The following is a 19,002-nucleotide window of genomic DNA, read 5'->3' on the forward strand; positions in this document are numbered from 1 at the left end:
AGCACTGGGTGTGATGCATAAATGATGAATCTTAGAACACTGAAAAAATAAAATTAAAAAAAAAAAGAAAGAAAAGAAAGACTACATTCTCAGTTTTGCCCAAGATGGTAGCTGACCAGTACCATTCCAGATGTACCTGCCCTGGCATACAGTGGATGCCTTGGATCCAGGACAGTTTAAAATTCTTAAAGAATCCCAGTGGAAAAAGGCTGAGTCCTATGTTTCAAATTGAAAGGCCATGAAGATAATATCCCAAAATAGTTTTTCACCCACCCAGTCATAGGACCAAGTAAAGCTTTTGGAAGTTCATTCTTCCCCAGGTGAAATTGCTAACATTATTTTGAACACTACCAGAATTTGGCTAAAACTTTCAACATTGAACGAGTTATATACTTTATGATGATATACTTTATGTAAATATGGACTTTGGTGGAGCATACCCTCAAAATGATCAGTGTTGTCACTAAGTGAATAAATCTAGGGCACAGAAGTGTGTATGGAATTAGTGGTAAATGGATTATTCAAAGTGTGTCCATCCACAAAAGCCACAATATCCCCTAGTCAAATATAGAAGCTATCGCTGATAAGACTTACAACTATTTTTAAAAATAGGGTTAAAATAATTAAACTTCATTTTTTGTTACAAAGCTGATGTTGAATATAAAAATATAAAAGGAGGTAAACGTTTTGTTACCTGTCAATGAGCAAATTTTACAAATGTGAAAACTTTATGTGAATCAACCTATATGTCCTATAAAGTTTTTGAAACCTTTTTTTTTTGGAGGGGGCAAATGAGTTACCTGATTTTGTTTTATTTATTTATTTTTTAAGATTTTATTTATTACAGAGAGAGAGAGAGAAAGAGCATAAGTGGGGTGAAGGGCAGATGGAGAATCAGATTCCGGGATCATGACCTGTGCAGAAGGCAGATGCTTCACTAACTGAGCCACCCAGGTGCCCCATGAGCTACCTTATTTTAATTGCATTTTGTTCCAAATCACTTGAACATCTTTTATTAAAGTTTTGGGATGTTCCACTTGTTGGCTGTGCTGCAGCTGCTGCTCGTGGGTGTCTGGGGCCCAGAAACTCCTCAGCCAGGGTGGCCACAGCCAGGGTTAGGGCCCTGGAGGCCAACTTTTCACCCTTTGTCGGAGAGGCTGGAGGCAGGGGGGCAGCAGGTCAACCACTGTTAAAAAAAAAAAAAAAAGTTTTCAATAATTGGCACACTGCAAAGCTTTAGTTTTTGAGGATTTTAGAAAATTGCAATTACTAAAAATAAAATGTTTGAGTAAGACAATCCTGAAAATTAATACAAAGGCAGAAAAATTGATCTGGAATGCCAGTGTGGGAAACATGTTGTCTAATGAGACTACGAGAACTCAGAATACATAAACCTTAATCCTGAAATTCAAAAATATCTTGAAATACTTCAGCTTTGGGGAATAGTCTTTTATGGAAACATTATTTTTAATTCAATGCATTTATGTTTTCTTCCAGAATAGAAATAGAGAAGACTTATGATTTTACATTTGCTGTTTATGAAATATTTATTTTATTTATTAAGGTTTACAAAATTTGAGTATAGTTGACACACAATGTTACATCAGTTTCAGGTGCACAACACAGGGATTTGACTTCTCTATGGATTATGCTAAATTCTTCACAAGCTACCATCTCTCACTATACAACATTATTACAATATCATTGACTCTATTCCTTGTGAGTGCTTTTATTCCCATGAGTTACTCATTCCATGCCTGGAGGTCTGTACCTCCCACTCCCCTTCACCCATTTTGCCCATCCCCCAGCTGCTTCCCTTCTGGGCCACCATTTTAAACATGGCAAATAGAAGCATCTTATTTGATGAGTTTGATCCTCTACAAAGTGAAGGTAATTTGGGTGGAAACCCCAAAATAGAAACTTTGGACATTTGAGCTGATATATTTGTACACTTCCTTATAAGGAATTAGAATAAAAAATCTTCCCTGTTTAGTGGAATTTGGCCTGACCTCACCTGACCACCTGGAGATTTTTCTCAATTAAAAAAAAAAAACCAGTCTAAAAGACGAGTCAATTGGTAATGCCCATAATTCCAAGTTTATTAAACAAAAATTCAACTTTTAGGATTGCAAGAAACTTTACGGCAAAATTAAAAATAACAGGGCTGTCTTAATAAAAACAAATTATTCGGAAAAATATTTGTGACAGTTTTGGAGTCCGCTACAGCTAAGAAACTGATTAAAGTATGTAAAGACCTGCTAAGAATAATTAGCCTGATTATGTTTCTTAATGTTTAGAAAATTAATATAAAGAAGTTTTAAAATTTGGGGCCTAATGTACACAAATATGTGATTTTTTTTTTTGTCCTTCAGAGAGAGTTCTGAAAAGTCTTTTGAATAGAACTATCTATGAATGTACGGCACATACACGGAGATCAGAATGATACAGAGAAGATGAGCATGGTCCTTGCACCAGGATGACACAAAAATTCATATAGTGATCCATATTTTTTTAAATAGGTGATGGGGATGAAGGAGAGAGGACACTTGCCATGATGAGCACAGGGTATTGCATGGAAGTGTTGAAATTAACTTTACGGTGTATGTTAACTAACTGGAATTAAACCAACAACTTGAAAAAAGATAAAGAAAAAACCTTATTCTTTAGAACAACAAAGAAACAATCTATGAATACATAATGCCAACTTTTTAAATCAAGAAATCACCCATGGAATATTTTCTCTCTTCTTTTCTATTTGGGTACGTCCTCTCCTTCTTTCAGGGCCAGTTCAAGCCTGACCTGAGAAGGAACTATGTCTCTGAGCCTTTTATACATCATGGATTGCTCATCCTCTGAATCATCTCTGAGTCTCTATTACCTTGCATTGAATTACCTTTTCATTCACTGTAGCTTTTAGGCAGTTTATGCCATGTCTCATAGCCTTTGTGTCCCCTTAGGAGGGTAGGGGCTCAAAAAAGTGTGTGTTGTTGATGACAATATGGCCACATCATATTCAAGGAAGAAATGCTAGATGGCTGGATTCTAGGTGGAGGGTGAGGAGGGATATAAATGGAAATGTATGGCTGTGGCAGCTCAACTCTTGTTATGATCTTCTTTCTAGCAGCAGAAAGAACTCCTGCAATAGTTGTGATCCTGCAAATGGTAAGAAGGGTCAGTTTGGGGGTGGGGAAGGTTTCACTTTAGTTGATCAGAAAGGATAAGAGATGAGGCTAGGAGGGGAATGTGTAAGATTATAAGAATGAAGAATTTAGGCTTATTCTACAATAGTTACATTGGCAAATATGATATATTAGCAGTATAATAGCCAAGAGAACATGTCAAAATCAAGGACATTAAAGAAAAGGAAGAAAACGTCTATCACTGTAGGAAAATAAGGAAAACAGGAAATGAATGGAAAGGTTGGAAAGGTTTATTTATTTTGACAATATTTTATCTTAGCAGAGCCTAAAATGTGGTGTGTTAACGTTCGTTAATAGCAACTGATTGAAAGCAAAGTTGTCAATAGAGCTGTAATGCAGAAAGAATGAACAAGTGTTAAGGAATGCTATGCAAAAATGGATTTTTAAACGTTCCTTTGGCACATCACCTCCGGATTGGCTTTCAACAATTTTTTTTTTGTTTTTTTCAAATGAAATTTTTTTCAAAATGAAAAAAAAATGTTTTTTTTTTCAACAAAAACAACAAAAAGCCCTAGTGATTTTAAAGTGAGGTTATTGGTACAAACGTGTGCTGGAAATCAAGGCACAATTAGCATTCAAATATTTATTAGGTTAAGAACATTTTGAATCAACTATATTTTATGTACGTATAAGATAATGTCTCAGAAAGAATGTAATCTCCCATTTCCTGCATAAGGAGCATGCTCCTTGGAGACACTGGTTTTTGTGATATCTTCATATCGTGACCATGTATAGAAGCATGGGGAAAAATAAACAAAAATATAAATAGATAAATAAGGCAGAGTTTCAACCTCAACTAGGTAAAAAGACTTACACAGTTTTCTTCCAAACTACACTCTCAGATTATGAAGATAAGTGAAAAAGGAGAGAATGTTAACTTTGGCAAATAAATATGTTTAGAGTCTCCCAACTTTCTTGGATTCTCTTACTTTTAAAATAATGACTAAAATGAATTTAGAAAATCTCAATATGCTGTAGAGAGGCTTTCAGAATGGGACTTAGGAGACAGGAGTTGGTTGTTTGTTTTTATTACAGACAAGATAGCAGTGAAAGTAATTGACCCATCGGTAACTCACATAAGATAATTCACCTCTCAAAAAAGATGTGCAAGATGACAGCTGAGACACTTTCTGACGTATGATTTTAAAACCTGTGTAGTGCTGTTATGACCCATTTATCCAAATGGAAAGATGCAAAGTGTAGAACTGTTGAGAGCGAAGGAACTGTCCAGGGTGCTTAGAAACACTGCGTCCACTCTGGAGTTCTCTGGAGTGATGATCAGAAGTCACAATATGACTCCCTCTGTTATTCATCCAGTATATCTACTACATTAAACAGATAGCAAACTATTCTGTCAGTATCAAGTGGATATAATTAAATATGAGATCAATTTCCTTTTGCTTAAAAGGAGGAATTATATCTTGAGAATCATCTCTGTTCTGTCTCGAGCTAGCTGCTGATTTTTACACTAGTCGTTTCATTCAGTTATTATTTAGAGGAGGATATCATAGTAGTTTTCATGACATACCTGTGGGATTGAGTTTCCAGACGCCATATCAGGAGTTATGAGGCTGCATACACTGTTAGAGAGGTAGGAGGGAGGGAGGCTTTGAAAAACATATTTGATCATGGTACAACAATAAATATAAAGGAAAGATGAAGAGGAAGAGGTATAGGACAGATCAGGAGAGGTAATTATAATGAAGTAATCCTCAGTTGCCTGACCAGGATACATGGAAAGGGGTCGTCGGAATAAATGCATGGGTCATGTTAGCTTATTACAGCATGACCTGGTACTCTGGCATTAGGTGCTGCAGCTTCTTGCTGATAACCTACTTTGTGGGGGTGTGGGGGATAGAAGGTACAATGGGAGTGTGATGTTGGTGAGTCTTAGATACAGGCCTACTGAGTGAAAAGTGGGGGAGGTGGGAACTCCTCGAAGCTAAAAGACTTATACCATGTCAATTTCTTGAAATTCTACTCTTGTGTCTGTTGCTTCTGTCCGAATCTTCCCTCATCTCAGGACACCCTGAACTTTGCTTCCTTTCTTGTTCTACGTTGAGCTTGAAGCCAGAGTTTCAATCTCTTGGACTCTGGGCCCGTGATTGCCGTCTTTTCCAGTCAGCTCTTCCACTGACCCCAAGCCCGAGATGTCTTTTCACTTTCGAGTGCTCAAGAATGGCAACCAGAAATTCAGTCGGATCATTACCACAGTACAAAAACACTGTTACTCCATTTCATCCCTATAACCAGCACACCAATTCTATGGAGCTTATGTACAGGATTTCATGGGGTACTGGGCTTAGAGGGGTTTATGAGATATTGATATTATATTAAACTCAAAGATGCTCCTTCTTTTCAATGACCAAGTCTTTACCTCATGGTCTGTATTCTCTACCTAACCCTTCCTTTCCTGAGACATGCACTCTCCCAAGAGACTCATCACATTCTCATGCATATGAACTGTGGGGGTAGGCACAATCACACCTGATACGTTAGTTTTCCAGATATATGCTCAGACACACTTGAATCCCAGTAATTGATAACATTTAAGTTTCAATTCAAGTTGTCTCCTTAAAAGTAGGAAAGGTTCCCTCCCAGGATAGAGGAAAAGGTGTGTAGTTAGCAGCCTTTCAAGCTAAATTTGTTGCAGTAATTTCCAGGCAAAGGTCTATAAACTGGTAGTCTCAGTGTAACATGTAGAGATTTTTCAGCAAGTGTGATGCTCAAAAGGACATGGCAGCATCACGGGGGTCACACTGCTGTGGCACAGAAGATCCTCAAGGCAGGGCATTTGGATGGCTCAGTCCATTGGGCATCTGTTCTCGGTTCGGGTCGTGATCCTGGGGTCCTGGGATCGAGTCCCACATCGGGCTCTCTGCTCCCTGGGGATTCTGTGTCTCCTTCTGCCTCTGCCTTTCTGTCTCTGTCTCTCATGAATAAATAAATAAAATCTTTTAAAAAAAAGATCCTGAAGGCAGAGTTTGGCAAGAATTAGACAGTGTCAGTGTCCCTGCTTAACCCAGAAGGCATTTAGTCTCAGCAGAGGATTTGGAAATGCCTGAGATAACCAAGAGAGAAGCCCCACCACATAAACTTATCAAATGGAAAGAATTAAGAGGAATTAACCCTAAATTAGAAACATGGCAGCCAAGACTCTTTTTGGGTATACTGGTTGTCAGGTTCCGGGAGGAAAGGGGAGAGGAGAGGATAATGCAGGAACTGTGGAAATGACAGAAATGTCCCTGATCCCACTTGCTTAGGCTGAGAACAAATGAGAGAGAACATTTTGGAAGATGTTTTACTTTTCTTTCTTCAGCCTATATCAAGTTTGAGGTTTTTGTAACAGTCATAGGAGGCTCTGTGGTAGGCGGTCAAAAATGTGCATTTGGATTTTGCTTGAGAAGGCAGCCTCAGGATTATTTAACACCCTGCATATGATTTTGATTTTCCTCCTATTTTTACGTCTCCTGGGTATTTTCCCCTTATTTAAATGATTTCTTACATAATTATCTAGTGTTTCTAGGGATTTCATAGCTAGAGATTTTCCGATTCTCAGTGTGCCATATTGTTAGAAGCAGCCCTATCAATATTGGACATTTAATAAATACTATTAGGCAAATGAATAAGCTGTGCATAATGAATACCTCGGATGGTAAAGCTTTCCACAAAAGAAGCCAATAGGGAAGTCAAAATAAGAGGAGAAGCTGTAGCGTTGGGGGGAGGAGGCACCTTCATGGAGGGTTTATAGAAGATGATCGAGAAAGGAGGTGTGAGATGGGGAATGGTGTTTGGAGATTGTTAGGACACTTTTTTTTTTTTTTTAAAGTAAGCTCCACATTCAATGTGGAGCCCAACACAGCTTGAACTCACAACCCTGAGACCCAGATATGAGCTGAGATCAAGAGTCAGAGGCTTAATCAACTGAGCCACCCAGGTGTACCATGTTAGGTCACTTGTTAGAAACTAGTTTCTATAGGTGATATGAGAAGAACCCAAGTTACAGGATTGGGGAATGCGTGGGAGGAGAACAAGAAATGTGACCCTGAAAGCAAGGTGAGAGGAAAATATGGTAGTTAGGGTGGGAAGCAAATTTGAAGAGTTTTTTTTTTTTTTTTTTAGGTAAGGGAGGTTATCAGTTTGAAGCTTCATTCACACCTCTGCTAAGTGTCATCTAGAGTTCCAGGATAAATCAAACATTGCTTATTAACTGTCTCCTCTGATTCATATTGGAATTTAAACTATTATTAAAAATTGGGGGCATGCTTGTTTAAAAAATGACACATTAGTTCATAGATAAGACAATAAGGTTTAGGGGCGCCTGGGTGGCTCAGTGGATTAAGCTTCTGCCTTCAGCTCAGGTCATGGTCTCAGGGTCCTGGGATCGAGACCCGTATCGGGCTCTCTGCTCAGTGGGGAGCCTGCTTCCCCCACTCCCCGTCCTCTCTGTCTGCCTCTCTGCCTACTTGTGATGTCTCTTTCTTTCAAGTAAATAAATCAAATGTTTAAAAAAAGGAAAATAAGGTTTAGTGGTCTAAAACCAGCAAAGCCTTATTATACCACTTAAAAATACTGTTATTGCTTTCTACTCTCCTTTGCATACCTTACAGGTGATTATAATAACATCAGACGCTGGTAAATGGAGCTACATAAATTTGAACAATATAATTTAATGTGAAATGCATGAAACCATTGACAATGGCAAACCTTTTTAACCAAGTATCTAGGAGGGAGAGCGTTTGGAGAAGAGCTTACAATGATTTCCCTAGAATTGCTCAAAAACCATCGAATATGTACTCAGGGAGATGTCATAACTTGATTTTGTCCAGGAACGTTTAGTTCTGCTCCCTGAACTCATTGAACCCAGCTGTGCTGCTCAGAGAGCAGCTGAAGGAAGTGGCAGAAGTGGGGACCAAGGAGCAGAAATAAAAGACCAGAAAAGGTGAGAAAGCCAGTGTCAAACAGGAGGGGTGATCACAGCTTCACACGCTTTATAGCGTTTGTTTCCTTTTGCATTCTCAGATGAGGGGAACTTTTAAATAAGACCCTTTGTAATCTCACTGCCAACTTCTTCACTAAAAATAGGATTGGGCTGTTTGAACTTGCCGTAAATCTCATAAAAATCAGCATCAGATGCCTGTCCTTTCCTTGGACAGGGTGAGGTTTCGGACTCCTTGGCATTGTCCATTTCCATTAAGCTCCTTGGCTATGGGGCCAGCATGCCCATTGATACCTACTTGTCATCATCAGCCCTGCAGAGCCCGGTGGGGCCCACTGACAAGGTGAGTGCCACAAGCCTTCGCCAGCATTCCACATGGCTGCCAAATGTTGTGAGGCTTAAAGCTGCTTGTAGTCGTCTGCTGTTGGCTGGGATGAGATTAATTAGGGAACAGGATAAACATGGACGTTGCTTTCCGATAAGTGGAGGGCAGCCAATAGAGGCCAGGCTTTCAACCTCACAGAAATCACTTACCCCGAGGGCCCATGTAAACACACACACTCACACATACTTAGGCAAACTTTTCTCCAACCCCAAATAGAGCCAGAGGAAAATACAGGAGGCTGAAATTCTCAAACTCTATTGTACCCATCTAAATAAACAGATTATTTTATAACCAGTACTTAAAGTTGGATAACGGTAAGTCAAATTGGCAAATGCCTTTCTGCTGATGATATTGACTGGAGAAAATATTTAAATAATTTTCCATATGGAAAAATGGAGGCAAAGAATGTAAGACTTGTTTTAAGATTCTCCAAAGTGATCCTGTTTTACTGGGACATGGATATTTTTGCAAGGCTGATGAAAACTAGAGAGAGTTTCTTCATAAAAATGCATGCGTACCCTTCTCCCCCCCCACACACAGCTTTGGGTGTTCTTTCTTGGTAGCTAATTTGTGGACCCATATATAGGTTCAGCACAAGAAATCCTGGCATAATGTATCATAGAAAATATCATGTGAGTGAGTAAAATGTGAAAACTTAATGAGAGTGCCCTATGTACCAGGAATTTTATTAGTTACCTGATGGACATTATTTCCAATTTTCATAACAATCCGGCAAAGTAGATATCACTGCCTCTCTCTTATGGGTGGAAAAAAAATGATGGTAAGAAAGATAAACTAACTTCACAGACAAACAGTATTTCCTAGCAGTTAGGAGGTTAGACTCTGGTTTCAGATTACTGGGGTTCAAATCCTGTTTTTTCCCACTTAGCAGTTAGAAAATTCTGGGCAAGTTTCTTATCCCTTTGTGTCCATTTCCTCAGCCATTGGTGGGATAATGGTGGAATGTACTTTATAAACTCTTATGAAGATTAAATAATACAAGACAAGCCAAGTGCTTACAACATTGACTGGTACATGGTGAGCACTAAGTAAATATTTGTTGTAATGACTGTTATGGTTAAAGATCACAAAGCCAGTAAGTAGAGGAAACAAGAATCAAACCAACTTCTGTTGGACTATAGCCACTACGCTTTCGGCCATACCATGGAGGTTTCCAAAACTTGCATTACATTTGTCCTTTGGCAGGTCATGAAATTTTTCCAAATTTTAATTTCTGTGTCCATAAGAGATAGACAATGATAGTAAAAATAAAATATTCTCCCAATTTGTTAGGAGAATCCTATTAAAAAAAACAATAAACACAGTTGAGTAAACTGTTAGGTGCTGTGCCAGTGTTCATCACTGTTATAATCAGCGATGAATGAATTGATCAGACTCAAAGCAAGAAGCTTATGTTTTCACTTCTACGTTTATCATCATGGAATTAAATTTTTATCATGGGCACTCACATCCAAATCCATCTTGGATGACACAAGTTATCAGAGGATGGGCACAGTGCTGAAAAAAGTGTTTCATAGTCTTGACTCAATACAAGGCAGCGTTTAACCACCCCACTGGATTTTCAATAACAACTTGCCAAAGGTAGGAAGAAAAAAAAAAGCTTTTATTAAAAGAAATGTTTGGGAATCGCATTTATGTTTATCTTAAAACTGAGAGAACGTAGTAATAGCCAACAAGTTCATTATGTTGGCACAGAAACATATTTTTTAAACATCGAGTTCATTGTCCTCAGCTGGAATGCATGATTTCGGTTACTTTTCAAAAGGTCAGTTTATTTCTGGGAGTAATATTTCTGCAATGCTAAGAATCAGAAGCCAAAAGGGAAAGAGGACACGGCCTGTGGAATAGATTATATCCCTTCCTGGGATCCCTCAGGGAAGCTTAGAAACTACAGCTTAGCTGTCCTAAAGTAGAGACTTCCACTCTGGAATGGAATTACGATGTTGCAAGAGATCCATTTAATCAAATTTAGTTCCATTTTGTTCACAGAGTCTAATTCCCTAGACATCAATTCAGATCCCCTCTCTGTCAATTCATGTCCATCAGCTCCTTTAAAAAATAATTCACAGTTTACATCAATTGACCAGGCGCGCACTGAGTACGTCTTATGTCCTAGATGTGTACCCTGTCCCAAGGCCCAAGGTGTGGTTTGTGTTCCCAAGACATTCAGCCTACTGGAGAAGACAGTTCAGCCAAAAACCCATGTCAGGCCCTGTAGTGTGGAAGGTGCCCAGTCAATGTCTCTTGAATGGAAGAGTTCATTTTAATAACAGTATAAAGTGCTATAGGAAAACTGTGGCTAGGAAATTAGCTGTTTTGTGGTAGGTGGTGGTCAAGGAAGAATTCCAGAGGCAAGTGACATTTATCCAACTTGGGGGGAAATGCAGGAACGTGCTGGATGGGAAGCAAGTGGGAGTTGTATGGGAAGAAGGCAGAGGCGTGCAAGTACGGGGTGAGCTAAGTGGGCTCAAGTAGCTCTGATTTATTGAGGTTTTCATGTGTGAGTGGGGAAGGGAAAGGCAACTAGGGATATACGCAGGGGACAAACTGTCATTACTTTAATAGTCTAAATAAGAGGAAATCTCAGTTTATTCTGCACTAAGGAGTCCCAGGGAGTTTCATATACTCATCTCTTTCTTTTTGTTAGTTCTCTCAGAACTTCACACCACAGAAAACTACCGACATTCTCTCCGTGTGAGCAGAGAGTTTTGGACCAAGTCCAAGAGTCAGACATTAAAGCCAAATTCCCCAACCCACCCCAAGGGGTGAGCTCAACTGACTACTTTACTTCCTACAGGGTCTTCACTGCTGAGCTGCCTGTTTGCATGGATACCTAAGAGCTGGGAGGCCAAGTGGTTGAAGGCTGGTGGTGTTATAGAACTGAGGCTGGGAGAGGGGCAGGGTATAGGATCCTGTTAAAACTCACCTAAATTATGGAGGGGTGGCCGCTTGGACTGACTTCCTAAAGGGACGCCAGGTGAGACAGTCCAAAACCAGGATGCCTGGATCTGGAATGAAGCCATCAGGAAGACAGGAGGTTTGAAGATGTAGGGAGAGGAAAGCAAGTCTGAGGGAATTTCCTGCTGGTTTCAGATACTTATGATGCCTTTGAAGAATTGCCTGTGACCTCTGAGAGGAATGTGTTGAGATCAATAAAGGGGTTCATTGTAGAGTGAGTAGTTAGAACCTCTTATGTGGGCATCCATGTCATGGCATCCTCTGCATACCTATCAAGCTTATAAATATTTTTTAATGCGTGTATTCCCAACTGCATTGTAAATTCCACAAAGGCAGGACTTGGGGTTCCTTTTCCTTTAATGCTGCAGCGTCAGTACTTACCTTGGTAGGTGCTCAGCAAACATTACTGAAGGAATAGTTGGATGAGTGCATGTGCGTGTGCGTGTGTTGTTCTACTTTCTGGCCCTATAGGGCATGTAATTAGGAGTTTTGTTAAGATAGAAAGAATGGGTGCAATCTTGACTAAAACTGGGATCCACCGGAGCTCTTTCCCTGAAAGAAGGAATACAAAGATTCCCTCCTCTCTTCTCTTCTCTCCTGAAGGGAACTGGGGCCTTTTGAAATTGTACCTGAGGGAACGGAAAGAACTTTACCCACTATCCTACTACAGAGAACACGATCCTGCCCTAAGCTTCCTTTCTCCCACAGGCCCGGACTGGGGTTTTGGTGGAGCAGACACTCAGGAAATGCCTGTTGAATTGACTTTTTAATGTGCCATACAAAAAAACAAAAGGCAAGACATTTCAGATTTTTCTGAAATGAAGGAAATAATTTGGGTAAAGGTCAGAAGAAGGAAGAGGACTTCTTCACAGTACAAACTTAGATTTGGAAGTTAGCCCTATGCTCATTTTAGATTTAGATTCTGAGACCCGGAGCATGAGCTACTTTGCTCTTCTGTGCAAATGCATCGTGAAGACCCAGAACTTGAACCCAAGTCTCTGACCTCCTCTCATAACCAGCCTTTCTCCTTTTTTCAGGGGGAAGGAGGTACGCACATTCGGTGCAGGAGTGGAAAACGGAGGCTGAAGTTGGTGAAGGCGGCTGAATCAAGAATTCAGAGTGTGCACCTTATTAGCCTTGACTTTTCTCTTAACTTTGAAGTCCTCTCCAAGGCTTTGGGAGTTTTCTTTTATTCATCCACATGCAGCTCTCTACCTTCAGAAGGCCCTCCAGCTCCACACACATACACATCTATTATTTCTACGGACAGCTTTGATGGATATCCGTGAGCCCACATGTTCTTCCATTCATGCTTTTTCTTTCTCTTAAATATTTATAAAGGTTCACAAGCAGAAATAAAAGTCCCTCAGATTCAGAGCCAACTAAAAATAGCACTTCTGTTCCTTGCCAGGCAATCTGGCATCAATCAAGGCCATCAGAAAGATGCTAGGGAGGGAAGAGGAGCTGATAACCTTTTTATCCAGTTTTTTTAGTCATCCCTCTCTGTTATTAATAAGTTAGCAAGACGGACAGCCTGGGATGCAACCCAGATGTTTGGGAGATCTTGCTGCAGAAGATCATTTCTTCTTCATGGCGTCTCCAATAAAGTGTGTCCAGGAAGAGAAGGGGCTTTGAATGAGCTAATTGCCAGGGAACTCTAGTTGTTGGCAAAGGGAGGGATGGGTGGAATTTTCCAAATGGGCTAGGGAACTACATGAGCTCTCCAGATAACCACCATTTCTGTTCACTGGGTTTAGGCTTACCTTTCAGCCATATATCTGAGGCTGTCATTGACTAAAGCACTTAGTAATGGCTACTGTATAGCTCAGGTGCCACTAATGGGGTTCTTTTTAAGTCTTTCCGCTCACCAGATCTATAACCCTGGACAGCTAGGTAGTCATTCCTTCTGCCCTCTGCCACCCCTAACAGACAGATTTGAAGTTTCTTCTGGGGAGTGTACTCCCTTCATTCTCCCCCTGGGTATTGCAAAAAGCAAAGGTCCCTCTCAGAGACCTGCAAATATTGAAATCCAAGTCACGTTTCTCTGATTCTCCTCTTCCTACCTGTGGTCAGACTTTTCTCTTCTTTCGAGTGGGAGAAATGTTTCTAGATCTTTTTTCTTTTTTGTTTCTGTTCTTTTCTGGTTTTGTTTGTTTGTTTGTTTGTTTTTTGTTTTGTTTTGTTTTGTTTTGCCCCTGCTTCTCACAACTTTGGTTTATGTATTTGAAAGCTTTGACTTTCAGTACTTTTATCACTCATAGGAACTATAAGGGCAATTTTTTTTTAAAAGATTTTATTTATGTATTTGACAGACAGAGGTCACAAGTAGGCAGAGAGGCAGGCAGAGAGAGAGGAGGAAGCAGGCTCCCTGCTGAGCAGAAAGCCCGATGCGGGGCTCGATCCCAGGACCCTGGGATCATGACCTGAGCCGAAGGCAGAGGCTTTAACCCACTGAGCCACCCAGGTGCCCCATATAAGGGCAATTTTTCAAATTTAATGTCTTGAATCTGAGTTTTGGATTTTACCTGAATCAACTTGTCTCCCCAGGGTCGTATATAAAGTTATTCTTACTGGCAGAATCGTAATTAGGACAATGGGAACTGGAGAGGGTAATGGCTCTGAGACAGCAATGGGAAACAATGGTGGTAATAGCTCAAAATTGTCTCCTGATTGTCATAAATCCACGACATCTTTCTGCCATTTATTTATTCCTTTTAACCTGGTTGTAGTCACTGGGAAGGGGAAAGGAGAAAAACAACTCTTCACAAATGGATTTGCAGTGGGAAAAAAAAGAAGTTTGGAATGAATCCAGATTTGAACCTGGTAAATGACTTTATTAATAACCTACATCAGGGGATGGGGCGGGGTGCCTGGATGGCTCAGGCTGTTAAGCGATTAAGCTCTGCCTTCGGCTCAGGTCATGATCTCAGGGTCTTGGGATCAACTCCATGGGCTCCCTGCTCAGTGAGGAGTCTGCTTCTCTCTCTCCTTCGGCTCCTCCCCCCACTCATGCTCACTCTCTTTATTTCTCTCTCTCAAATAATAATAAAAAATCCTTAAAAAAATAATCTACGTTCTCTGTATTGTGTGTATTGGTTTTCCTTCAGAAACGTTTATTCCTTTGGCTTCAGTTGAATTGATTGAAGGGAAGAAGAAGAGGTGTCTGCAATTTTTTTCAGTGTTCAATTGTCCGGAAATTTTTTGTTGTTGTTCAGAAGATGAATGCCTTTCATTGCCACAAAAAGCTTAAAAATAGAATGGACAAGAGGTTCCTAATTATACCCACTGCCCATTTTTTATTCCATGAACTTTTTGTTGTTGTAATTGAAAGCCAGAGAGCACATGGGTGAGAGCTTATTTTTATGGGCTTTTCTCTTTGTTTCCCAGCACTGAAACAGGATTGTACATAAACTATAAGACTGTTTTGATATTTAAAGGAATAAATGGATATGAGAGTGCATCCAAAGGCCTAATGAATTGTATTAGTGGGAGAAAAATACTGTGGTTATTCCTATTGTAGCTGATAATGAAAATGATGTGAGGTATACTTATATACATTAGGACACCCCACAATGTTACCTACTGTTACTTAAGCTAATATTACCTAACTGATTCCAGCTCACACTAATCCCCAATGTCTCAGTGTTATTTTGCAAATTAATAAAAATTATTTTTGCTTCTGGGTAAATACAGGCTTCGGTTGTCTTTTCTTGATAGAGGTGGGAAGAGCTGGTTATCAGTCTTCACACAAGCAACCCATATAAACTGAAGACTGGTATCCACATTTATCTCTGTCTTTCCCTTAGATTCCTGAGCAATCAACTGATGATAATTTCTTCATGCATCTTTATGACCCATGATTGTGTAATATTTTGTTGTTGTTACTGAAAATTGACATACATCACCATGTAAGTTTAAGGTGTACAGCGTGATGGTTTTGTTTACACATATTGTGAAATGAATACCACAACAGCTTTAGGTAAGATATATCATCTCATATAGACACAATGAAATGAAAAGAAACACAAGTTTCCTTGTGATGAGAACTCTTAGGACCTACTCTCTTAACACTTTTCTTAGGCATCCTACAGTACGGTTAGCTATCGTCCTCATGTTGTACACTGTGTCCCTGTACTTACTTTTCTTATAATTTTAATTTGTACCTTTGACCATCTTCCTTCCATTCCTCCACCCCTCCCCATGTTGCCTTATGATTACAGGAGAAATTTATACTTCCTCCTGCTGTAGATATCCATCCACTTAAAATGCAGCTGCCCAACACGTGAAGTATTCCAGACAATATATATGTACCAAAGAAGGTATATAGTTAAAATGCAATTCTTATCTTCGAGTTTCTTTGTAATCTAATGAGAAGAAACAGACATAAAAGAAAGCCACATCCATTAGAAGGTATAACCTAGTGTGCTTTGAAGCAGTAATTGTAGCAGTATATGGTGCTACTTCTCTGAGAAAGCCAGGACCCACTCACTGGTCCAGGAACTGAAGAGTGGAAATGGAAGGGGTGCCACTTCACTGCTATCCTTAGTGGACCACAAGCCAAATTGTGGCTTCTTGTTCTTATGGTTTTTTGTCCTGCTAGCCTAGAAGACTTAGATCCAAAGGAAAGATGGCTTCCACCAGAAGACATACCAATGATTCCAGTGAACTGTCAGTGAAGACTGCCACCTGGCCATTTTGGGCTCCTCATGCCTATGAATCAACAGGCAAAAAGGGAGTGACAGTGTTGGCTGGCGTGACTGGTCCTGACTACCAAGGGAAAGTTGGACTACTACTCTACAGCGGGGATAAGAAAGAGTATATCTGGAATGCAAGAGATTTCTTAGGCCTTCACCATGCTCTGTGATTAAGGACAGTGGAAAACTACAACAACCCAGTCCAGGCAGGATGACTAATGGCCCAGACCCTTAAGGAACAAAGGTTTGGGTCAGCCTACCAGTTAAGAACCACAACCAGCTGAGGTGCTTACTAAGGGCAAAGGGAATACAGAATGGGTTGTGGAAAATGGTTATAAATATAAGCTACAAACAGGAGACGTGTTACAAAAATGAGGACTGTAATTGTCACGAGTATTTCCTTTCATTTTGTTATGAATATGTTCTGTGTTTATATACACACATATTAAGCAAATATCTTTCTTTTCTCATTTCTCTATCATGTAACATAGGTGTATTGACCTTACATTAGTATTTAAGTGCTGTTAATTTTACATTGCAGTACTTCAGTTATGGAATATCAGGACAAAAGTAAACGTAATTTAAGAACTTCACCTCCTCATCTGAGAAAGGGATTAATGTAGTTTTGGTTGTACACAGGATAGTTGTATCATGTTAGAAAGAATCGTGATCTTGTTATTGTCTTTATTTGGCCAGTAAGTATGGTTTACGGAGATGCATACAGGTGCCAAGTTGGCAAGACTGGATTTGTGTTGGTTAATTTCGTGTCAACGTGACTGGGCTAAGGGATGCCCAGACAGCTGGTAAAATGTTATTTCTGGGTGTGCCTGTGAGGGTGTTTTCAGAAGAGACTATCATTTAAAATGATAGACCGAGTAAAGATCACCTTCACCTATACAGGTGGCTACGAAGCAGTCAGTTTAGGGCCTGAATAGAATAAAAAACAGTGGAGAAAAGGTAGCTTTTGTCTCTACTTTAGCTGTTACATCTATACTCCCTTACCCTTGGACATTGGTGCTCCTTGGATCCTGGGTCTTTGGAATCTGACTGGGATTTACACCATTGGCTACTCTGGTTCTCAGGCCTTTGAATTTGGATTAAATTATACCATTCACATTCCAGGCTCTCCAGGCTGCAGATGGCAGACTATAGGGCTTTTCAGCCTCCATAATTGTGCAAGCAAATTCCTATAATAAATCTCTTCTTTTTATTATTTATGTATTTATTTATTCATATTTTAATTCCAGCATAACTAACATACAGTGTTATATTGGTTTCAAGTGTACAATATAGTAATTCAGTAATTAGCTACATGTTATTCAGTGCTCATCATTGTAAATATACTCTTAATCCCTTCACCTGTTTCACCCATTCCTCCACCCATTTCACCCATTCCTCCACCCATCTCCCTTCTGGTAACTGCCAGTATGTTCTCTACAAATAAGTCTCTTCTTATACACATATTTACACATATCCAATTGGTTCTACTTCTCTAGGGAACTCTGACTCATACACATAGTACATGATAAGTAGGGTTGGAAGTAAGGTGCTGGGATAATCTAGCTGGAACCATTGGGAAACTTTACGGAAGCAGTGAGATTGAAGACTACACCCGAACTGAATTTTTGCATGTGGTGTTGGTGCCAGAAACACTCTTCATTCTAGGGTAAGGAACAGCATATGTGAATATTTATGCTGGTATCGGAGTATGGAGAAAGTGTCAGTAAACTTTGCCTACAAAGGGCAGGTGGTAAACATTTAGGCTTGCTGGCCAGATGGTCTCTGGCCAGATAGTCTCAACTTTGCTACTGTGGTATGAAAACAGCCATAGACGGTATGTAAATGAATTGGTGTGGCTATGTTAAAAAAAAAAAAAAAAGTATTTGGCCCATGGATTGCAGTTTGCCAACTTTTGGTCTAGAGAATTGAGAACAATGTACCCAGAGGATGCTGAAAATTGGCTGATACAATTTCAGGGTATTGAAATCCGGGCAAAAGATTTTGATGCATTTCTATGCTAATGGAGGACCACTAGAGGATTATGAAGACACAGATAATCAGAAAAAAATAAGCAATTTTTCTGATGATATTGTGAATGGATGAAAATGGAGAAAACCCACAAATTTATGGGGTTATAAGTAGATTTGACTAAAGGTTAACACATTTCTAGTTCAATGGTAAGCATAAGAAATATTCTTCTCAATAGTTAAATTATAATCCTTTTCAGAGTTCCCTTGTATCAGTCAGGATCTCATCAGGGAAAAGAAGGAGCACTTAAATTGAGCAATTAGAGTTTAATAAAGAGGCAGAAGGTGGGGAAAGCACAAGAAATTGTGTCATCCTTTCAGCTTTGTAAGAGGAGGTTGTTGACCTTCCCACAGGGATGCGGTAGGGGTGATTTCTGGAACCCAGAAAGAGAGCGTTAATGTGGAGGATGGCAGAAACTCAGCCCCAGTCCCGGTGATGTCCCAGGAATAAAAAGGAATCGGTATCTTGAACTCACAGCAGTCTCTATTGATCAAACGCAAGAGGAAGTCCCAGAGCAGGTGAGTATTGGGTATAGTGTGTACGGCTCAGCTTTCCAGAGCACAGAATAAGATGAAAGGCAAAGGGTGCCTTTTGAAGGGAAAGAAAAATTTATTCATTCTCATTATGACTGGGATGAGGTTTCCTGTCCTTGAAAAGTCGTTTGGCAGAGAGATTTAGAGCTTCTCGAATATCCATGTACTCCCCAAATTTCTCCATGTGCCAAGAGAGGTCGGTCATGTGACTAGTTCTGAAAACTAGGTTGTTTTGTGTGGTTAG

At 39.8% G+C, this 19,002-nt stretch overlaps 1 pseudogene; it reads left to right on the forward strand.

Moving 5' to 3' along the window:
* Positions 1 to 2,412: 2,412 nt before the first annotated feature.
* LOC123950144 lies at positions 2,413 to 2,511 on the forward strand (annotated as a pseudogene).
* Positions 2,512 to 19,002: the final 16,491 nt, after the last annotated feature.

This window comes from Meles meles, chromosome 8, assembly GCF_922984935.1.
Source record: "Meles meles chromosome 8, mMelMel3.1 paternal haplotype, whole genome shotgun sequence".
In the NCBI taxonomy this organism is placed as follows: Eukaryota; Metazoa; Chordata; class Mammalia; order Carnivora; family Mustelidae; genus Meles; species Meles meles.